Source organism: Bison bison, unplaced genomic scaffold (assembly GCF_000754665.1).
Source record: "Bison bison bison isolate TAMUID 2011002044 unplaced genomic scaffold, Bison_UMD1.0 scf7180017864318, whole genome shotgun sequence".
Lineage (NCBI taxonomy): Eukaryota > Metazoa > Chordata > Mammalia > Artiodactyla > Bovidae > Bison > Bison bison.
This window is the reverse complement of record NW_011494890.1, coordinates 1,001,505-1,026,372: the sequence shown is the minus strand read 5'-3', so window position 1 is coordinate 1,026,372 and position 24,868 is coordinate 1,001,505.

Here is a 24,868-nt window from a genome sequence, read left to right as displayed (position 1 = left end):
TATCCCCAAAGATTGAAACCATTTTCAATGCTTTTTAAACCTTTTTTTTTTTTTTAGACCGAATGACAGAGGAAAGGTAGGAGAATCTGAAGAAGACAACACAAGTCTGTAATTAGTCACTTTTGCTTGGAGAAGGCATTTATAATAAAAGAGCTTGTTAGAGCAAAAAGTCGACAATGCAAACTAAACAATTTGGATTAGATTGCAGAATTTCTCTATGCTTTCCTATTTCCTTAAAATCTATCACTTGCCAATTGCATAAAAACCTAGTTAGTTTGGGTATACATGCACCTGACTTTATTTCCCACCTAGGGACCTGGAAGATCTTGCCATTGGATAACTTATAGTCATATTGAACACAATATTTAGGAAGAAAAAAAAGGTCATTAAATGAGAGTAAAAAAGAGAAGCTGCACTTGAAAATGAACTTATTTTTATCATTGGCCTGGCCTTGTCAAACTGCCCAGCTCCTAATGACTGCTACCATGAGGTCCTATTCCAAATTTGATGGTTCTAGACACCCAATGCCTATTGGAAAATTCACTTGCCTGGGATTCCCAATCTTGTTCCTTCTTTGCCTCTCATGATCTGTGTGACATAGGACAAATCTCTAAACTTCTTAGAGCCACTTCTAAAATGAAGCCTAGATGATTATGAGTGTCTTCCCAATTCTAGGTTCTTCTTGGTTCTGGCTTCTTATTTCTGTTCAAGGGGGTGCAAGTCCTAAGGGGATGCGGGCAGCAATCAGCATTCTAAAAGCAGAATCTGATAATTATATCCACTGGGTAAGCAGAGGTTGGCTGTACTGAAATATACGCCCCAGTGCTATTTAAAGCTATATGCACCAAAGCATTATTTTTCAAAATTTGAACTGATGTTTTCTGCATGCCTGTGGGTTCTCGATAGAATAGAAATCCTAAAATATGGTTACTTCAATGCACATTTTACTTCAGTTTAAAGTCACTAACTAAATGTTTACTATTTTCATTTATTACAATATCCCAAAGGAATGACATTTATCCATGTGTCACAGCCTGATCTAAAAGGCTGTTTTGAGGCAAAGCTGTAGAATTTGAAGAAATTACACTGTAGATATCCACCTACTGGAGAACTTAGAACCAGTTCAAAAGTTTTCTGTGACAGTGGAAACTGACTGTGTTTTCGTACATCCCTATATTGTACCCAGTGTTGGTTTCTGCTCGCCAAATTTCAGATATACGTCTAGGTTCAAACCAGGTCTCGTTTCATTTTGCTACATCCCTAGGCCAGTTAATTGTAGTTTCACAGATTCAGACTTTGTGAACTGTAATTTCAGACAATTATTTTTATCATACCAGATCACTGTTATGAAACAGTCTATGTTATAGGCAAGACACAGTGTACAGAACATTATATTAGGGAGAAGTTCTCCTCAGTGCTCATGACGATGACAGAAGAGTTTAAAATGGGAATTAAATTGGCAGTACATATATAGGAAGAAGTTAGGAAAGGATAAACAATATTTTAAAATGAGTTCAACTTGAAGAATAAGTGAAAAGTAACATATATAAATTAACTAAAGGGCTTAGAGTTTTAGTAAATGCATATCTATCTTTCATAAACCTTCTATGGGTTAACAACATAGTCCTTTATTTTTTTCCAGTTCTGATTTTCTGGGAGGAATGTCTGCTGCATCTTCATGTTATCTGCAGTCTAGAATTCTAATAAATTCGGCTGCAGAAAGAGGCACAATATGTCTCATCTTAGTGTGTTCTGCTGACTGTGTGTTTTTGGCCCTTTGGTGCACATGACACCTGAATACAGATGCACAGCTGAGAAGCAACAAGCAGAGCAGACAATGTGCCACAGACAGGACTGAAGTCACTGCTGGGCACCCTTCATTCATGTGACAGTGTACATGTTTTATGGTTATGTTCAGTAATTCACATGCTGTGATGTTACTGCACATGGATGCTTTTGTGTGCATCCTTCTAATATCCCTAAATCTCTAGCCAAATGTACTAAATACTTTGTGATTCGTCAGTAATCACAGGATTCTTTTCTTGGTGCTCTTCATATTACATATAGAGAGCATGGTCTTTATAATTAAGAATTTATAGTCAATTCACACATTGATTTGAAAAGATATATATATGCAATGTTCATAGCAGCATTATTACAATTGCCAAGATATGGAAGCAACCTGTGTCCAACAACAGATGAATGGGTAGAAGAGATGTGGTGTACATACACTGTGGAATACTACTCAGGCCAAAAAAAAAAAAAAAAATTCTGCCACCTGAAACAATGTGGATGGACCTAGTGGGTATTATGCTTAGTGAAATAAATCAGACAGAGAAAGACAAACACTCTATAATAGATTTATTTTATTGATATAATTATATATCAATTGATATATTTATTTATATAATCTTACAGACTATATGGAAGACTAAACTCTTTATCAAGAAAAGTATCATAAAGAAGATCAACAAAGGGAAATTTGGCTTTCCAGATACCAGATCATACTCTGTTGACACTGTAATAAAAATAATAAGAATTGGTACCAGAATAAGTAGAACACAACAGAAAGGACAATCTACTTGGACCCTACTACCAACCAAAATTTAATACAGCATTCTCAAAATTATATAATAATTCAACTTCGTTGAAAGAAAATAATTTAATAAATAATCCTGCAGCACTCCATACCCTGTGGAAGATCAGTTAAAAATGAATCATTTTATTATACTATAAACACAAAATAATTCTAGATTGGTTAAAAAGATTTGTTGTTTGTTCTTTAGCTACTGTCTTGTCCAATCTTTTGCAACCCCATGAATTGTGGCTCCTCTGTCCATGGGATTTCCCAGGCAAGAAAACTGGAGTGAGCTGCCATGCCCTCCTCCAGGGGATCTTTCTGACCCAGGGGTTGAACCTGTGTCTCTTATGCCTCCTGCCTTGGTGGGTGGGTTTTTAACAACTAGTACCACCTGGGAAGCCCATTTAAGTTATAGCGTGACCAAAAGGCAAAGGGAATTAATTAGAAGAAAGAACATTATCCAGAGATGCATAAAGGGACTTGTGTCTTCTTGGGAGAGGTTGCATGTGATAACTGTTCGAGGGAGATTGCATCCTCTTTGCCAGAAGCATGATTTGTTTTCCTTTTAATTGGATGCTGAGTATGGTTCAAAGAGGCACATATATATGTGAGAAGTGGTCAAGTAGTTGATTGTGGTACCTTTTTTCCTGTGCAGCTTAGGTTCAATTGAAATCGTGTTTCTTGAAAGTCCTTCTGCGATGGTCCCAGGTTGGGGTGGCCCACAAGCAAAATTTGCATGAGATTTAGAAGGTGAAAGAGAATCAGCCCACTCTACTTTCTGAAAGTCAACATAGGTCACCAGATCCACTGCAGCTTTCTTTTCTTGCTGTGAATTTGCTAGTTCATCTTGTTGCTACATAACAACAGCAGCCAGGCTAACAAGCCCTCCAGATTCTACTGGATCTTCCAATTCAGTATTTGAAAGTTCTGGAGCAAGTATATTGCTGAAGAAGTACAGTACTGAAGCAGCTCTGTGGCGAAGGACACCAGGTTCTCCTGTAGATCACTTATGCGAGGTGAGAAGCTGTGAAAATTAGGTGTGAGTTACGGTTTAGATTCAAGGGTTCCAGTTTACTTGAATGAGCACCAGTTGATTCTCAACCCGTCCTGTACAGCTTTCCTTCCTAACTGTGGCCCTTTATAACCAGCAGTAACGTAGACACAGCATTTGACATAGGCGACAAGCCCCTCCATGGACCTTCTCATTGGCTCACATAATCATGTAAAATCCAACCCATACAATAAATTCCTTACTCCATGTGGTTCTGCTTCTCTGATCAAACCCTGAGGGATTCAAATTCCAACTTTATTTTAGGCCAAATTCCTCATGCATCATTTCTAATAATATTTCTATTACTTTGTTACATTAATTTAATTCCCTGAAATATTTGTAGATTTTAATCTTAAAAAGTTAGAACCATATTTCCATCCTTATGACCTATAAATAGAAGACATGAATCATATTCTGAAGTAATTTCCTATGTTTTCTATTATTCCAAACAGAGGAGGAATAAATAAATATTATTTCTCATAAGTAAAGTAGGCCCTACACAGTAATAACTAATAAAAATGAATAGACTATTGCTTGTAGGGAACCTGGCTTCACTGAAACACTAGAAAGGGCTTGAATGTATTGCATCACAGGAGAATAAGAGAATAAAGAACAGGAAAGAGGAAAGAATACAAAATGGGACATCGAGATAAGGAAAAAAAAGTAATATTTTTTGCAAATATTGAATTGATTGCCTTTCATTCTCTTGGAAAATACACATGAAGGATATATATATAGAGAAATTGTTTTATTAGTCATATATTGCAATAGATGAATACAGATTTGGGGATACAATTTAGAGACCCTCATATTTAATCTTTAAACTAGTTACCACCACTTCATTACCTCCTGTGATGTCTAGAATTTTCTATGATTTCACTACAAGCCAAGGTCTTCCTCCACTCATTTTTCTGATAGTAGCCATCCTACGCCATCATCAGCATCCTTTATCTCCACTAGCTAAGGGCCCTTTCTGTGGTCCTCTGCCAACTTATACTACCTCACATCAAACATGGATACTCACACACTGCACACAAATACAATTGCATTCACCAGGATTTTATAGTTTAGGGGAAATAAAAAGCTATGAACAGAGTAGGAATTCTCTTTTTCCTCTACTTTTAGCACTGTCATATACTATTTTTTAATATATTTGTCCCTAAAGTTACATTTTAGCTTATGGAGTACTTGAGGGACAAACTCTTCAAAAGAAAATTCCACAATTATCAAGCTTTGTGTACCTCCCTGACCCAGCTCCCCAAAGATGCCAATTTATGACAGTGAAGATAAAGAACTTTGCAAAAATCATGAAGTCACAGTGATTTGGGTCATAATAGATCTGCTGAATGGGTCAATAAAACACAAAAGCAGGGCTTCTTCTTTCTCACTATATATAGAATCAGTATGTTAAAGAAAGAAAAGCAGCACCCACTCCAGATTTAAAGAGAAGAAATAATAAGAAGGGAATAGATGAGGAGAGTTAGAGGAACAGGGAAAACAGCCATGAGCAGTAAGACTACTAAATCATCTTCATTTATTCATATATGTAAAATGCTTCATTCATCCTAAGTACCATCAGGGGTTGAGGCTACTAATCAAAATAAAATTCATGCAAATATATGTACATGATTTGCAGATGAGCCATGGCCTCCAGGTTTTTGGAAAGTTGCCAGTATTGTCCTTGATAAAGCAAAGTTTAGGCCCTTTCTAAGCTCTGAAATTGTCATTTCTTTGTTAGAAATGCAGAGTACATAAACTGATGAGGGGAGAGAGTGAAATTGGAATAGGGAGGTTAACCTAGTGGCAGTCTTTACAAGAAGAACGTACCCAGGTTTTCCTTCAACTGCAGGATTTATGAGCTCTGGAATATTTAATATTTACAAATAGAAAAGAATCACATTCAGCACACAATCAGTATGAAAGAATATGTTATTCTTTCATAAACAGATTTTTAAATTGTAATCAGGTTGTGATTCTTTAAATTTTAAGTATTAAAGCGGTCTAATAATTTAAAATTTGTCTCATTAAATGTTCTATGGGATATTGTTAATTATTACTAGGTTATCTTCCTTTGTTCAGATGAAGGACAGATACTGTACAGCAAAAATTGTATATTTTGATTCCATATTACTCTGGATTATTTGGTGATTTTGAAGGTGGGCATGCTTGCCAGGTGGAACTAGTGGGGAAAAAACCCCTGCCAATGCAGGAGACATAAGAGATACGGGTTTGATCCCTGAGTTGGGAAGATTTCCCTGGAGGAGGCATGGCAAGCTGCTCCAGTATTCTTGCTTGGAAAATCCCATGAACAGAGGAGGCTGGCAGGCTACAGTCCAGACGGTTGCAAAGAGTCGGACATGACAGAAGTGACTTAGTATAGTGCATGCTGTCTTAGAGAAATAGTGTGATGCATTTGTCAGGGAGAGGATTGGGTAAATAAGTAGAACTTGAAGGAATTAATAAGGTTAATACAAATTCAATAAAGTATTCATGAATATAGGGTACATTTTTCATTCAGTCATTCATTCACCCCACAAGTATTATTAAGGTATCGAAGCAAGGTACTAGGGACATAATGTCTAGTCATGAGACACAGCCCCTACCTCTGAAGCACTAAAAATCCAGTAGAAGAGGTAGACAAGCAATCAAATTGTATGGATGTGTAATGAGAGAAGTAACACAGGAGCACAGGGTGCTGTGGTTCAAAGAAAAGTACAAACCATTTTACACAGATGGAATTTATTTTAAATGATCCCCAAAGAAGGCTGCTGCTGCTGCTGCTAAGTCACTTCAGTTGTGTCTGACTCTGTGCAACCCCATAGATGGCAGCCCACCAGGCTCCCCCATCCCTGGGATTCTCCAGGCAAGAACACTGGAGTGGGTTGCCATTTCCTTCCCCAATGCATGAAAGTGAAAAGTGAAAGTGAAGTTGCTCAGTCGTGTCCGACTCTTAGCGACCCCATGGACTGCAGCCCACCAGGCTCCTCCGTCCATGGGATTTTCCAGGCAAGAGTACTGGAGTGGGGTGCCATTGCCTTCTCTGTCAAAGAAGGCTACTATCATTTTTTTTTTCTTCCTTGTACACACTTGGTGTTCCTTCCTTCAAGAGGTGGAGTGTCTTTCCCCTCCTCTGTAAGTTAGGGTTCTCCAGAACAACAGAGTCATCAGATATATACTGATATTAGATATTTATTTGATATTTATTTTAAAGGCCAGCTGAGAAATGTGACTTAAAGTCAACTTGAAGAATGACAAAGAGTCAGAGTGACAAAGAAATGAGCCCTACAGACAAAGTGTGGAAAGTGCGAAGACCTTGAGTAGAAGAAGTTGGCAAGTATAAAGCAGTGAAAGAATGTCAGTGTTTCCTGAGCAGAGAAGAATGGGAAGATGAGGTGAGAGAGGAAGGAAAGGCTTGTTTCTGCAATGTCTTTTAGGCTGTGAGAAGGAGATTGGCTTTTATTCTGTGCTCAGTCGCTTCAGTCGTGTTTGACTCTTTGCGACCCCATGGACTGTAGCCTGCCAGGCTCCTCTGTCCCTGGAATTATACTGCAAGAATATTGGAGTGGGTTGCCATTTCCTTCTCCAGGGATCTTCGTGACCCAGGGATCAAACCCACATCTCCTGAGGTTTCTGCACTGGCAAGCAGATTCTTTACTACTGAGCAATCTGCTTTTTTTTCTAGTGGCTATTGTAAATATGGTAATGTCTTAGCTTTCTAAAACACTGTAACAATTACCACAAATTGAGTTCTTAGAACAACACACATTTATTATCTTAACAGTTTTTGACGTCATAAGTCTGAAATGGGTCTTAATAGGCTAAAATTAAAATATCAGCAGGGCTGTGATCCTTTCTGGAGTCATTTTGAGGAAGCTATTTCCTTGTCTTTTCCAGCTTCTGCAGGCCACCTGAATTCCTTGGCTTATGGCTGCTTCCTCCTCCTTCAAAATAAACAGCGTAGCATCTTCAAACCTCTCTCTGACTCTTCTTCCTCCCACTTGTGACTGCGTTGAGTCCACTCAAATATTGCAGGAAAATCTCTTCATGTCAATATCAGCTGATTAGCAACCTTGAACTCCATCTACAACCTGAATTCCTCTTTTTCATATAACCTAACATATTAGCAGGTCTTGGGATTAGGGCATGGACACCTTTGGGGTTGGGTAGCAGGTTTATTTTTCCTGTGATTAGACTGGCAAGGTGGGAGTTATCACTGAAAAAACAGCAGAGATGTCAGACTAGGTTGATTTTCATATAATCGGGCTTCTCAGGTGGCGCTAGTGGTAAAGAACCTGCCTGCTAATGCAAGAGAAATAAGAGATGCGGATTTGATCCCTGGGTCAGGAAGATCCCCTGGAGGAGGGTATGGTAACCCACTCTAGTATTCTTGCCTGGAGAAGCCCCATGGATAGAGGAGCCTGGCAGGCTATAGTCCATATGATCACAAAGAGTCGGACATGACTGAAGTGACTTAGCATAATCAGGAATTATACTTGTATCTATATTTATGTATACAAACATATTCAACTATAATTTCTAATAAAATAAATAATTTTTAAATATTGCAAATAAGAAATCCTCCTAGATAATTAGCTTTCAACCAGGCTTACAGAATACTCATAGAAGCCAAATGTATAGTTCAGGTTTTTATTTGGCCATCAAATTTCTGGTTGGTTGACTTTGTGGTCAATTTTGTTAAAAAAAAAACAACAAAAAAACAGAGATTCCTTTTTTTAGTGTAATAATATCCTGTCTTGTTGAAAGCCTATCTCAGAAAACAGGGCTTTTAGAATGACTCTGTTTATCTGTTACCTTTGCAATATAGGCTTGTGGAAGGAAGCTCCTGTTTCTCAAGACCTACCTCTAAATCATAAACCATGTCTTCAAATGATTGAAATTTTTTTTTTTTTTTAGAAATTTTCGTAGAAAGGGGAGAGACCAGGTTATTACTGTGATCATATTCTTTTCCTAAGACACATATTTGACCAAAAATGTTTACTTTTCAATTTCTGGATTCAGTAGTATTCATTTCATTTGCATTCTATCGTGGTAAGTTGTATCTGACTCTTTGTAACCCCATGGACTGTAGCCTGCCAAGGCTCCTCTGTCCATGGAATTTACAAGACAAGAATACTGGAGTGGGTTGCCATTTCCTTCTCCAAGGAATCTTCCCAATCCAGGGATCAAACCTGGGTATCTTGTGATTATAGGCGATCTCCTGCCTTGCAGGTTGATTTCTTACTGACTGAGCCGGCAGGGAAGCCCTTTACTGCTCTACAGCCTGGCTCATTTTGATAAGTGTAACAGGACTCGAGGACTGATAAACGTTTAAAGACCTCCTTGTTATAATGTTCGACACAGCTATTAATAGAGCCAAGTAATATTGAGGTAAGGAAATTTACTTCCTTCTTAGCTTTGAAAAAACCCATAGTGACATTTTAAAAAATCATATTTATTTGTCAGAAATAATTTTATTACTCCTGTAGATTCATGTATTCCATGAAACGGAACCAAGAATCATTCTGTTTCTCTCTTTCAAGTTTCTTTCACTTGCAGTATATAACTGTAGGGAAATTTTCCTTTGTTGAGATCCCCAAGTTTGCCAATGTTTCTGGTTTTCCAGGAAGTGACAGTAAACAGCAGCCCCCAACCTTTTCGGTGCCAGGAACCAGTTTTGTGGAAGGCAATTTTTCCACAGACTGGGAGTGGGGGATGGTTTGGGGATGATTCAAGCACATCATATCTATTGTGCACTTTATATCAGTTATTATTACATTGTGATATATAATGAAATACTTATGCAACTTACCATAATGCAGATTCAGAGCATCAGGCACTAGATTCTCATAAAGAGCGCACAACCTAGATCCCTTGCCTGTGCAGTTCACAGTAGGGATCTTGCTCCTGTGAAAATCTAATGATGCCACTGATCTGACAGGAGGCAGAGCTGAGACAGTAATGTGAGCAATGTGGAGCCGCTGTAAATACGGATGAAGCTTCGTTCCCTCACCAACTGCTCACCTCCTGTTCCTAAAGGCGATAGACTGGTTCTGGTCAATAGCCTGGGGATTAGAAACCTCTGCTTTACTCTACATAAGGATAGAACCTCATTAGTCATAGAATAGGTATAGATGAGGTTTTCAAAAGACTTTTGTATGCATTATTTCCATACTCTCCTTTTAATTTAGCTGTGGACTTGGGTATAATTACATAATATAATATTATAATTATATAATATAACTAATTAATCAGATTTGTTTTTAACTGTATTCTTCCTTACATATTTTATTTATTTGATTCTATACTGGTGAGAAGTAGGTTATGCAGTTATGCAAATAACTACATTATGCCATGAAATTAAAGGAGCTCAATAAAAGTATTTGAATGCTGCTGCTGCTGCTAAGTCGCTTCAGTCATGTCTGACTCTGTGCGACCCCAGAGACGGCAGCCCACCAGCCTTTCCCGTCCCTGGGATTCTCCAGGCAAGAACACTGGAGTGGGTTGCCATTTCCTTCTCCAATGCATGAAAATGAAAAGTGAAAGTGAAGTCATTCAGTTGTGTCCGACCCTCAGCGACTCCATGGACTGCAGCCCTCCAGGCTCCTCTATCCATGGGATTTTCCAGGCAAGAGTACTGGAGTGGGCTGCCATTGCCTTCTCCGATTTGAATGCTACCAATATGCATTATTATTTTATGTAATTATTATTTTCTACTTATAGGGCTATAATATATAATAAGTTTTTTGTGTGTAAAATATCTTTCTTGAATTTTGAGTGATCAGAAGCAACTATAATGAAAAAATTTTTATTTCTGTTTGTAAATTTATTTTACTAAGATGAGGGTTAGATATAGATGAAGAAGAAATAACTTGTTCCATAAGACCACCAGAACTTGAAACATTATAAATAATACCATTAATATTTCAGTGAAAAAGGCCAATTAGATTCCCTTATTCATTTGAAAGTGAAAGTGAAAGTCACTCAGTTGTGTCTGATTCTTTGCAACCCCATGGACTAATGGGGTAGCCTTTCCCTTCTCCAAGGGATCTTCCCAACCCAGGGATCAAACCCAGATCTCCTGCATTGCAGGCAGATTATTTACCAGCTGAGCCACAAGGGAAGCCCCAAAATACTGGAGTGTGTAGCCTATCCCTTTTCCAGCGGATCTTCTGGACCCAGAAGTCGAACTGGGGTCTCCTGCATTGCAGACAGATTCTTTACCAACTGGGCTATCAGGGAATTTAGTCTTGTATAATTAATTCTTATCACAGCAGAATTTAGTTAGTAACCTACTTGCAGGATGTCATGAGCTCCTAGACCAAAGGAAATCTTGGCACAGTCCTCTGATCCAGTCTGACAGATACCTGCCTATGGTGGCAATTTCAACTGACCCTGGGGATCCCGTAAACATAAATCTATTCTTTTCAGTGCCAAAGTCAATATTAGTTGTTATGGTCTTCTACTGAGAGAGTTCTTTTTGATGCTTCTTCCAAAAAGCAAAATTTCTGCCCTATGCTTATTCAGTCTGGCCTTCAGGCCAATGGGGAAGGAAAAGCAGGGAACACTTGTTGATGATAAGACTTAATGGTTTTGATAATTTTATAATAGTCGTCAGAAATATGAGAACTAAGAAGGCTAGAAATGCCTATTGGTATAATTCAAAATTCCCTGGAGAAAATCAAGTTAATGATGATCCAAGTATACCAACATACAGTGAACACTGATGGCACTGGAAAACCCGCAGAGCCTCTGAGCTGACTAGTAGAATGTGCGTTACATGTGCTACCAGCCGAGAAGGGTATTATTATAAATGTAAAAACAAAATATTTAAAGAATCAGTTTGTTCAAGCAGCCTTGTGCCAGGCTGTGCACATGAACGTGAGGATGCTTAAATTTGCCCTGAAGGCATTTATGATGGTGGAAACATGTTCATGTTAATAACATCAGGCGTGCCCATGTGCTCAGTCACTTCAGTCATATCCGACTCTTTGTGACCCTATGAACTGTAGCCCATCAGGCTCCCCTGTGTCCATGGGATTCTCCAGGCAAGAATATTGGAGTAGGTTGCCAGTGCCCTCCTCCAGGGGAGCTTCCTGACCTGGGGATCGAACTCCCTTGTGCCTACATCTCCTGCTTTGCAGGTGGATTCTTTACCCCCTCAGCCACCTGGGAAGCCCTAATAACATCTTATTTGTACATAACTGACTCAGAGTAGGCTCAGCTTCTCTTTTTGATTGGACAGTTCTTCCTGTACTGTTAGTTTGACAAATAGTGTGGCTCTCACACAGCAGTGTTGATCTTGATTAACATATGGGGAATACCAAACCTACCTAGTTATTTCCAGCCACTTCTATAGAAAGTGAGAAAATGCTTTTTTCACAAGACAGTGAGGGTGTGAAAGATGTTTAAAAAGTTTTATAGCTCTGAATTTGGTACCCAAGTTTTGGAAAGGAAATATCAAAAAGACTGAGGAAAGGAAAGTGACCATTGTATAAAGATATAAACATGTTATACATAAATTATTACAGTCTTGATAAGTATTAATCAGAGTGATAATATATCAAAATAAGATAGCAGAGGATACCATAACAAGGTAAATTTAGTTCTTTCAGAAATGAGAAACCTTTATCATTTATTATTAAATAATTCTTAAGCATGGTGAAAAAACTCAGATGAGAGAATTCTTGTGAGTAAGGAAACTCCAGTACATGGTCAGAATACATAAAATGATTTATTATCTTGTTTTAAAGAAAAAATGTAATATTTCAAGACCAATTTTGAATGATCAGTCCTCTTCTTTATCATACCAAAGCTTTATTATCTAATAATTTGGATATAAGTCTATATAAACTTAAATAAACATATGGTTAGATGACAAATTAAATCTTTCACCTTTAGCTTTAGGATACTAACTTAGCTTATTATAAGAAGATACAGAAAACCCACTGAACTTTCAACTCTAGAGGGATTAATCATTCATTAACTGAATTTAATACTAGCTCACAGTCTTAAAGTCAATTACGACTCTTGTAAATTATTTTTAAATTGGTCTGGCAGAGTAACGCAATCAAAATATCAAATGTTTGTCAGAGAGACAACCTTTTTACAGTTTTATCAAGATAGGGTCAGTGTCTTAACTAAGTTCACATGATTTGCAACACTGTCACCAGTTTACAAGAAGATAGCTTGGATGCTTGGGGCTAGTGCACTGGGACGACCCAGAGGGACGGTATGGGGAGGGAGGAGAGAGGAGGGTTCAGGATGGGGAACACATGTATACCTGTGGCGGATTCATTTTGATATTTGGCAAAACTAATACAATTTGTAAAGTTTAAAAATAAAATAAAATTAAAAAAAATAAAATAAAAGACATCAATGTTTATAATTCAAATTAGTTTAACTCAGATGTTTATATCCATATGTGTGTGCTAAGTTGCTCAGTTGTGTCTGATTCTGTGACCACATGGACTGTAGACTGCCAGGCTCCTCTGTCCGTGGGATTCTCCAGGCAAAAACACTTGAGTGGATTGCCATTTCCTCATCCAGGGGATCTTGCCAACCCAGTGATGGAACCCAGGTATCCTACATCTCCTGCATTGGCAGGTGGATTCTTTACCACAGCACCACCTGGGAAGCCCCTTTATATCCTTATGGCCTGAAATAATTTAGGGAAATAATAATTACTGATCCTTTCCATAAACCTAGCATAGGGATTTCAGCAAACTTTAAATGATTAGATTTGCCATAATATCATAACCAAGTCTTACATAAAACACACTTGCTGTGATAGAATTCAAAAGTGGCCAGAGATTATCCTGCTCCTTTAGGCATCTTGCTCTTTGTAATGTGACTTTATAACTGTATCCATCAAGAGGTGAATTCATTTATCCATATATTGAACGTGGCCTTCGTTAACGTGATTTACTTTGGACAAAAATGGATATTATCAAAGGTAACATAAAATAAAAGCAGAAAAACATTGCACACTGGAAACTTCTTTTGCAATTCTTGGGTCCCCTGCCATAACTGAATGAGTCCATGTTAATGTGCTGGATGATGAGAAACTCATGCCAAAGTCATTCCCATCACCCACACCCGATAAAAGGCCTACTGTTAGCTATGTAAATTAGGCTATCTAAAATTTTTTAGCACCAGGCAGCTAGACCAGAGAAGAATAACCAATAGGCAAACCACAGAATCATAAAAAGTCATAAATGTTTATTTGTTTAAAGCAAATATTAAAATAGCAAAAGCTAACTGATGTAAAAATTGGTTTCAGAAAGCAGGTAATCCCCACCTTTTGTTTCCGTAAAATATTGGCTTTGAATTTGGGGTGCAGATGGAGGTTAAAAAATGAGGCAACTGTTAGTAGAGACTTAAAAAAATGTATAAACCAGGTAATGACATAGTAGTGCATTTGGCAAAACTTTCATCTACAGGGACTTGTACAGAAGCCCCCGTGCAGTAACTGAAAGTTCTAAGTGAAACGTAAGAGCCCTCAGCAAGATGAATAAGCTCTTAATAGTCCTAATGACATTCTTCCTACAGCAGCTTGCCACATCCAAAGTAGAGAGAGCACTGTCTTGGGGAAAAAAAAAAAAATTGGATGCAAACTTTAGAAGTAGAGAATTTTAGGACTCACATAGAATGGATATGAATCAGATTCATAGGCAATCCATGAAGTTTTAAAGACCGTAATACTGACAAATGGAGAAGGAAAGGGCAACCTCCTCTAGTACTCTTGCTTGGAGAATCCCATGGACAGAGGAGGCTGGTGTGTCCTTTGGGTCACAGAGAGCTGGACACGACTGAGTGACTGAGCACATACTGACAAAAGGACCATCTGCTTGAATGAAAAGGGCTTGCAATAGTTCAAAAAGAAGTAAGGTTTGTGGGCTTCTAATATTCTGTGGCTAGAAATCAAAATGAGAACCACAGACGTTTCTTACCATAAGAGATGAAAACCCTAGCAGTAGAGCCAAGAGATTCAGAGGACTGTGGGCAAGCAAATTTCTTTCAGGGAGTAGAAATGGACTCTAATCAAGGAGCATCCCCAGACCTAGAGGAGGGGAACCTTTAACATATGCCTGGATGGATGATAGAATTGGTTCAGACCAAGGACTGCTCTGTGCCTCCCATTCCTTCTCTTTTTGATTGGAAGCAACTATTGCAGTTCTTTTGCTTCCATCTCACCCTCTTATGTTAGGTTAATTGGCAGCAGATATCTTACGTTTTTAGTTCACAGTTGTCTGGATGAAGAGCAGCTGCACGCAATGAGCCACATCCACATCTAGGAAAGAAGCAGATCATGAGGACCTTAACTTCAAGCCAGATGCCATAAATGGCCTAATTAAATCAGACTGTTGGCATCTGGGAAGGGTGAGCATATGTTACACAAAGGCAGAATAATTTGTGGCCAGGAGGCAGTCTGTGGTCGATTGTAAAAATTGCTACAAATTTCCCATCTATTTACCATATCTCTTTGCATTCTGATTTTACAGCTCCTCCCATTAAGAGGTAGAGTCTGTTTCTTGAATCTAGCTCTTGAATATGGGCTTGGTCATGTGACTTGCTTTCACCAATGAGATACAAATATGATACAAGCACAGATTCTAAAGGACTTGCATATTGGAGCTTGTTCCCATTTCTATATGTGAAACTCTGCATCTACAACCATATCAACAATCCTAGCTTGTTGGATGATGATAGCCACATCATCTCCATCATCCCACGTGACACTGAGCCAACTGCCTGAGGCCATCCTAGAACATCCAGCTTCAGCCGAGACAGCCAGACAAGAACCATTGCTCAGCTAATCCATTATTTCACATGAAATAGTAAAAGAATTATTGTTTGAAGATACTAACTTTTGAGGTGTTTTGTGACCCATTAAAATATACATTTTCAGTTGCTTCCGTTGTGTCTGACTCTATGCAACCCTATGGACTGTAGGCCACCAGGCTCCTCTGTCCATGGGATTCTCCAGGCAAGAATACTGGCATAGGTTGCCATGCCTTCCTGCAGAGGATCTTCCTGAGCCAGGGGTCAAACCTGTACCTTCTGCATCTCCTGCATTGCAGGTAGATTTTTTACTCACTGAGCCACCTTGGAAGCCCTGATATACTATTGGGTTGGTCAAAAAGTTCATTTGGGTTTTTCCATTAGATGTTATAGAAAAAAACAAATGAACTTTTGGCCAACCTAATATATTTCTCATTGCAATAAGTAGAAGATGCCTCACTCATTTAAGAAAAAATCAATAAGCCAAGATAATTCATTGAGAGTTACCTTGATTAAAAGGAATAATACACAAATGAGAATGAGAATGCTATAACTCTTCCAGATTTATTTGCCAAATACAAAGTATTTTAAAGAAGCTTTCACTAGTTCATTTACTGACTGTTAAGAGCTTAATGGTCATTTACAATTATTTTTTCATGTCTACAAATCAACCTTTAGCATCATAGCTTGACTTTTCCTGAACATGAAGAGAAAGAGTCTTTTTCTTTAAGGGACAACACAGTTAAAGCACAAAAAATTTGTTTATTTTACTTATTTCCTTTCAACTTAAGGAATCATATAATATAGGTTATTAATCCCTTCCCAAGGAAGCCAGAACTATGCCGGTTTGTTTTCTCAGGAAATATTTAACAATGAAAGAATCTTATCAAACTAGAGATCTTTTAAAGGATCTTGTCAAAGTAGAGAATGTTTGTGTTGCCAGAATATGTCATTTTCCCTAGCGTTGAATATTTAGATTGGATGAAAGTGTAGAAGCTAAGAAAGTGTGGCGTATGGAGTTTATCATTAAAAATATTTTACCTATTTTTCCAAATAAAAAAGAAAATTATAGACTTTTAGAGATTTCTTGAATAGTAATTAACACAAGGTCATGCAGCTTCATCCAAGATCGCTGTCATCCCATTTACTTTCTTTTTCCATACACTTTTCAGGCCCCTTCAAATAAATATTGACATCAAAGCAAGGTGTTTGCTCTTTAAGCCATGCCAAATCCACTTCTGTTTCTTTATTTGCACATTCTCTATACTTTTGACAATAGATCTATTTTATTAGGTATGCAAATAGTGCATGAAAATGAGTCTTACAATCTATAAGCTTTTAAGAATATTTCCAAATGAAAATGACATTAGATAAAAGGAAGTACAATTGCAGACTTAAATCCCTTTCTTCTGCAAAAAAGACAGAGGCTTTTCTGAGTGACAAGCAAGGGCATACAGAAAAGTGACTGTGCCGGACAACTTAAGACGAATTGATTACAGGACGGGAGAGAAAGGTAGGAACCAGGAATCATTTCAGTGTTCTTGATGTTAGCAAATTAGAAGAAAGTTTTGCTGCTATTAATGGGAAGAAAAACGAAGAAGAAAAAGATTTAAGGGAAGAAGGAAATGAAGCATCAGTTTTGGATACATTACATTTTAAGTGCTTGTGACACATCCAAATAGAGACATCAAGTAGGGAGATGGATGTACGAGTCTGGATTTCAGAAGAAATTTCAGGGCTGGATATATAAATTTGGGAGACTTAATAAAGCTAATGGAATAGATGAGCTCACTCAGGGATAGATTTTAGGGAGAAACCACAATGAGGCTTAAAACTGAAGCATAATAAATCATTTGACATAAACTCACAGAAGGTCAAGTATTTGGATGCTTTTATATTTTATTTAAGACACTGACATTCTCAGAGGGAATTCTACAGGAGATGAGAAATATGTACTAGATTAGCCAATAATGATGTGTTTATCACAATAGTAGAAACCCAGAAGGGATTTACCTAAACTGGAAAATAACTGAGTAAATTATGAACATCCTTATGATATTTCAATTGAGTGTGAAAACTTCATCATAGAATTTTTTGGTATGAAAAATTGTTGATAATATACTACTAAGAGGGAGAAATAGACTATGCATTCTTTATGTAGAATAAAATACTATTTAAAAATTAGTATAAATGTAATATAGAAAAGACTAGAAGTCCCACAGAAATACTGAGTGGTTATTCCTTGGTACTGTGAATATAGATATTTCTGTGCTTTTTTTCTTTACTTGGTGGTAAAGGTTTACTGCATTGAGTATAATCATGCTTAAAAAAGATTCTCTGAAGAATTCAAATAGAAAATAATACTAGTAATAATACTAATACACTAAACAGATGCAACAAAAGAAATGGAAGAGGAAATTTCTGTGAAAATAACATTATAGTTTTTGAGTACTTAATTTTTGCCTGGTACCATGCTTTGCTAAGTGTTTTATGTGGACTGTCTCATGCAATTCTTATAAATATTGTATAGGATGGGACTATTTTTATTACCTTTTAAAAAAGTTTAAGAAAATCATATTGAATCTATATTTAAGAGCAGTTTTAGGTTTAGAGCCAAATGTAGGGAAAGATATAGAGATTAGCCATATACACTTCTACCCTGGCATATGCATAACCTCCTCTATTAGCAACATCCCCCATAAGATCATACATTTGTTACAACTGATGAGCCTATATTTATATGTCATAACCATCCAAGGTCAGAGTTTACATTATGGTTCATTCTTGGTGTTGTACCTTCTATGAGTTTGAATAAATTTATAATAACATATATCCATCATTGGGATTCCCCAGTGTCTCAGCAGTAAAGAACCACCTGCAATGCAGGAGACACAGGTTCAATCACTTGGTCAGGAAGATCCCCTGAAGGTGGGCACGGTAACCTGCTCCAGTATTCTTGCCTGGAAAATCACATGGTCAGAGGAGTCTAGTGGGCTACAGTCCATGGGGTCACAAAGTTAGACATGACTGAAGCGACTGAGCATGCATGCATGTATCCATCATTACAGTACCACACAGATTATTTTCACTGCCTCCCCAAATATTCTATGCTGTATCCATTCATCCCTCATTGCTCCCAACCCCCAGAAATCTCTAGCCTTTTATTACTATCTCTATAGTTCTGCCTTTTCCAGTGTCACATAGTTGGAATCATATATTATGTAGCCTTTTACTTCTTTCACTTAGTAGTATGCGCTTACAATGCCTTCATGTCTTTATGCATCTTGTGAGTTTATTTCTTTTTAGTACTGAATAATATTCCATTGTCTGGATATATCACAGTTTGTCTATTTGCTCACCTACTGAAGGACATCTTGGTTGCTTCCAAGTTTTGGCAACATGAGTGAAGATGCTCTACATCTGTGCGTAGGCTTTTTTGTGGGCATAAGTTTTCAACTACCAAGGAGTGTGATTGCTGGATCATATGGCAAGGGTATGTTTAGCTCTGTGAGACACTGTCAAACTGTCTTCCAAAGTGGCTGTGCCATTTTGCATTCCTACCAGCTGTTATTACCTTTCAACAGTTGAAAATCATGAAGTTTAGAGAGGTTACATTGCTTGGCCAATATCACACAACTAAAAAGTAGAAGAGATGGGATTTGTGCCCAAGCATATTTAATTCCAGAGAGAGCCCTGGGCATATCCAGGACATATGGTCAGCGAGAATGAGAGCCGCCCACTTCCTGATGGTTGTCTCAGTGGAGGAAGAAGGTACTGAAAGTGTTAGTTGCTTGGTCCTGTCAGACTCTTTGTGATGCCACGGACTGTAGTCTACCAGGCTCCTCTGTCCATGGAATTCTCCAGGCAAGAATACTGGAGTAGGTAGCCATTTCCTTCTCCAGAGGATCTTCCCGACCCAGGAATCGAACCCAGGTCTTCCACATTGCAGGCAGGCTCTTTACCATCTTAGCCACCAGGGAAGCAGGAAAGGAGGCAGAGATTAGTCATTTGTTTTCATTTCTCCAATAAAATAAGCTGTATCTACACCAAATAAACACCCACATAGAAATAATGACAAACTAATTAAAGAATCCATCTGCAGTTAAGGAGATGTGGGTTTGATTCCTGGGTTGGAAAGATTCCCTGGAAAAGGAAATGGCACCTCATTACAGTGTCCCAGCCTGAGAAATCCCATGGATAAGAGGTGCTTGGCTTGCTACAGTCTATGGGATCACCAAGAGTCGGACACTGCTGAGAGACTAACACTTTCACTCCACTTAACATATGAATATTTGCTTATAAACCTTTTTTAAACCTAATTCTCAATTATAAGGTCATATATAAACACATTGTGGATATGGATTAACATGATGATGAGGACAGTTTTTGAGGACAATGGGAACATAGATATGACCTTATAGATAATCTTATCTAGCACCTTCATTTTGCAAATGAGAATTCAACTCGAAGTGAAAAGTCTGGCCAATGACATCACCAAAAACAGAAATAAGTCTACAATATCCCAATTTGGAGCTGTTTTCCTCAGCTGTTCTCTAAGTGTAAACAGGGGTCCAGCAGACCTTGGCTGGGATCTGTAACGTCACATTTGCGTACTGTGTGGGAAGTCGCTTCAGTCATGTCTGGCTCTTTGCGACCCTGTGGACTATATAGCCTGCTTGGCTCCTCTGCCCATAGGATTCTCCAAGCGAGAATACTGGAGTGTGTTTCCATTTCCTTCTCCTAGATATCTTCCTGACCCAATGATCGAACCCATGTCTCTTACGTCTTCTGCGTTGGCAGGCTGGTTCTTTACCACTTTACTCTCATTCTCTCACTGGTTTACAGTAGTTTTCCACAAGCTGCACTGTCTATGATTTCAGAACAGATTGAAGGGAAAAGAGATATGCAAATACAACCAATTAAGCCACCCAGTAAAAATATTTATAAAAATGTAAAAATGCCACTCTTCTCAATAATATATATATTTTTGGAAAATAGCACACTTTTTCATAAAAATGCATTGTTTATTTTAACATGCAATCTGTTTATTTTTTTATTTAGTAAATTAAACATTTCAAAAGTTTCTCAGTTTTAATTTCTAAAAGAGTAAATAACAATAGGTATAATCTACATAAATGTGCTTTGACATCTTCTATAATTTTTAATAAATGAAAGGGGTCTTAAGGGCAAAAATTTGACAACTGCTTTAGTAAAGAATATTTACTTAAAATATTTTTGTGCCCTGTGCTTATTAGGAAAACAATACCACTTTAATAAATACTACAGTTAAGTGCTTCATGTATTTATATATTCTAAGAGTTTTTCCTTAAACATTTTATACTGGTAACCCAAAAAGATCTTCATGTTGTAGTGAAATTTACCTTGTATCTACAAATTTCATATATCAATGTTTAATCATGCTTTCTGATGATTAAATTAAATCCTACTTAAATGTATTTTCTTATTTTCCTACAGAATATTTCAGCACAGAAAACAATTTTATAACCTAAGTTAGATTACTTTTCATCTTTATTACTAATTTAAATCATATTTCCTGAAGTTAAAGAAGCATATTATTTCAGGAAAATTAGATGCTTTCCCTGGGTATTATGGCATGTTTAAAATATATGCTAATATTGCAGTAAGAATCATTATTGAGTTTCTCTATATAGTGCTGAAAGGAAAAACAATTAAAACTGCTTTAGAGTATCAATAATTCATGAGGGAAAAGTCTATCCCTAATAGACTATGTCTTAAAAAATCCTGTTGAGACAAGAGAGAGCCTCAACGGATCTTTCCCAGGAGAGAAGCCCTTCCCTTTATGAGGGAGTTCATTTCAAGCTGCCCTCAGGCTTCTAAAATAGCTATGTATCTTCCTCTTCTTAATTTGTCTTCTCCATAACTTAAAAGTAGAAATGAAGCTTTACCAAGAAGCCACTTGTAAAAGGAAATGAATGAATGAATGAATGAATGAATGTCTTGGGAATACTTTCTGCATCTTTTTGATTAGCCAGCATAGCACCTAGCAGGATGCCCTTCATGTTAAAAGAGCCAGTAGAAAGTGTTTAGACACTCCATCCCCACTTACGTTTTAGATTTCCATCCCTCCAGCCCTGCTTCTTAAATCTCCCACTTGCTTGAAACCTGGGGTTTCCTAAATGATTTCCAGGCCTGCTGCCATATCCGATTTTTAATAGGAATCTCTAAAGTGAACTATAATTTGAAAATACGTAATCAAGGACACCGTGGGATTCTCAGCTTTAGGCAATATGTTCTGTCGGGTAAAAGAAAGCTCTGGCAAACAGCAGACCCAGATCCTTTCACCAGCTGTGCCCCTGACTTGTTCTATAATTTCAATCAAGTCACTCTAGCAGCCATTGTCTGTCGATTTCAGCACTGGAATCTACAGAAGTCCTAGTCCGCCTGACTCCCTAACAATGATCATGTGAGGATTAATGAGATAAAGGCTGTAGAAATATTTTGCCACCCTTGGGGAAGAACACTCCGAAAATAAAGGTATTAGAGAAAATCTCTAAATCTAACTTTCAAGAACTCAGATTCCCAAGTCTCATGTTGTATGCGTGTTTTCTGGCAATTAGATCATTATTGGTTTTTCTCCAGTAATAAAAACAATACCATAAAGCAATCTCCTTTTGAAATAGAACAAAGAAAACCATTTTTTTCTTTCATTCCTTTCATGTACTATGTATTTTCTGAATATAAGCATATCGTGTTGTAGCGCAAGTTGGCAGTTTTACCCTCAAATACACTCACATCTGTTGACTGGACATTGGTTTTACACACACAATTGCACATTGTTTAATTGCCCATCTCTGCCAGTAGCATAAGTATATATTTATATTATTAAGCTCTTGTATATGTTTCACATGCATGTATACATGTATCGACTCTGCTTTTATTGAATTTTGGGGCTGTGTATTTTTAAAAACGTGGTTCTGTCTGTGCATTTTAGCAGAAATAAACCCCCTCAAGCTTTCTGTTTCATGCCCACAGGCATAGATTGAGAGGCATGCCTGCTATGATTTCACCTTCATATACTTCAAAAGAATGTGTGCATGTTTGTGTTTGGGGAATGGATGATGTAGGGAAAGGAGGTTAGGAAGAAAATCTTTGGTGAATCTAAAATTGTCCCAGTGTTTTCTTTAGCATCGAAATATCTGAATTCAATACTTCTTACGGTTCTTAAGTTTAAAATGTTGGGTTTTGACTATATTTTATCGCAGCCTAATTTGATATTATCCCATCACCAAATACTCTAGGAACATTCTTCCTTACACATTAATCTCTCAAAAAATGGATAAATTGCTCTAAGCTCCACACTAAGGCTAGCAAAAGCCTTTGAAGAAGTTGCAAAGAATTGAAAAATGAAGTTTAGCATGAAAATGACTTTCCAGTAAACCACAAAAATGTCTTCTGTGATGGTCTGTGATGAGGGAACCTGCTGGCTGCATGGTAATGACGTGAAGAGTTCCAACAGCTCCTTCTGAGTTGGGGAGATAATTGCTGCTATGGAGTTCATAAACTTGCAAGTGCAATTCATCTAGTGAAAAATCCTAAATAAACATCACTGAAAAACAAAATCTCTACACATGGATATCTGCTGCTTTGCAGCACAGAGAACTACTCCTCTGAAGACTGTCAGTTTTGAAATCTAAAGTAATGCATTACCCTGTAGGGTCCCGTCCATGCCAGCTGAAACAGAGGTAGCATATTTGTTTCTGGAGCGTGCTCTGCTAGGGAAAAATACTAATTTTTTTTTCCTTTCTCATTTAAAGATTGAATGTTAAGAAAAAATAAAACTTGTGGATTATGATTTATGCAACATTTTAATATCAAACAAATATGCAGGACTGCTTTATAGCTGCCTGAAAATAGAGTATTAATACAGGAGTATTGTCACAATTCATATCGTGGTATTAGCACTTTCTACTTTTGCAAAGCGTCATTATTTTAATGAGAGGACATAGTGAAAGCATAACATGGTTAGGAAAGAATTAACCATATACGGCAAACATTCAACTTATCACTAATGGCCTAACCAGAAAACACAGCCTAGACATCAGAGTAACTGTGAAATTCACATTTGTTAATTGACTATGGAATGAAATTCATTGCTATTAATAATACTCTAAAGCTTTCAGAATAGTTTTCAATACACTTCAAAACTGAATAATGGTTATATCCTTTAGGTAAATGAATGTCCCCTTCCCACAAAAAAAGAATAGAAAAATCTATATAAGTCAATGAATATATATTAAATAAAGTTTATCCCCTAAAACAAATCAGGATTAAATCAAACATCTTTGGATATAATTTAAGTTCTTTAAAGTTTTCATATTAATTTCATTGATAGAGTATATTAAATCTACAAGCTATTGTAAGTTTGAGACTAATATTCGCTTCTTGTTAGAAAATCTATTGGGTACTCATTTTACATGCAAAATCTTCCTATGTGATCTCCTCTTTCTTGCTTAAATGATAGAAATAAATCAGTGCTGAGAGAGAGACATTTTAATGGAAGCAATGCAAGAGTGTCAAAAAATAAAGCAATTTATTTCAAAGGAAATAAGAGCTAGGGAAGTTTTATTCTAGTAAGCCTAAAAAGAAAGTGAGTCATATTCTCGCAGGATTAATACTGGGTCATAGTGGTTAGACAAGGAACATTGGAAGTTACTGGCTACTCTAATAACACATGACCTCGTAGTAGATAACGTGCTATTATTGTTGTTGTCGTCTAGTCACTTAGTTTTGTCTGTGTGCCTGTGTCTCTTCTATAGCCCCAGGAGCTGTAGTCCACCAGGCTCCTCTGTCCATGGGATTTCCCAGACAAGAATACTGAAGTGGGTTTCCACTTCCTTATTCATGGGATCTTCCTGACTCAGGGATGGAATCCACGTCTCCTGCATTGACAAATTGATTCTTTAAGCCAAGAGGGAAGCCCAGATAATGTGTAACAGTAAAATAAATAGTAATCTTATTTTCAAAAAAGCTATTATTTTTTAAGCTTCAAATATGGACATTTATGTCTCAACTTTTTTTAAGGGAAAAACGTGAACTTCCTATCTGGGTTTCCCATTTTGTTTGGAAAGTTAATTTCCTAATATACTTTTGATGAAGTTGACTCTTGCTATGGAAAAAGGAACATTGTTGCAGAATTTAAATTGCATTTCAGGAAGAAAACAGGGGAGAGCTCAGCAGTTGGCTGTCCACACCCTTCTTTGGTTTAAATATATCAGATCAGATCATTCGCTCGGTCCTGTTGGACTCTTTGCGACCCCATGAATCGCAGCATGCCAGGCCTCCCTGTCCATCACCAACTCCCGGAGTTCACTCAGACTCACATCCATCAAGTCAGTGATGCCATCCAGCCATCTCATCCTCTGTCATCCCCTTCTCCTCCTGCCCCCAATCCTCCCAGCATCAGAGTCTTTTCC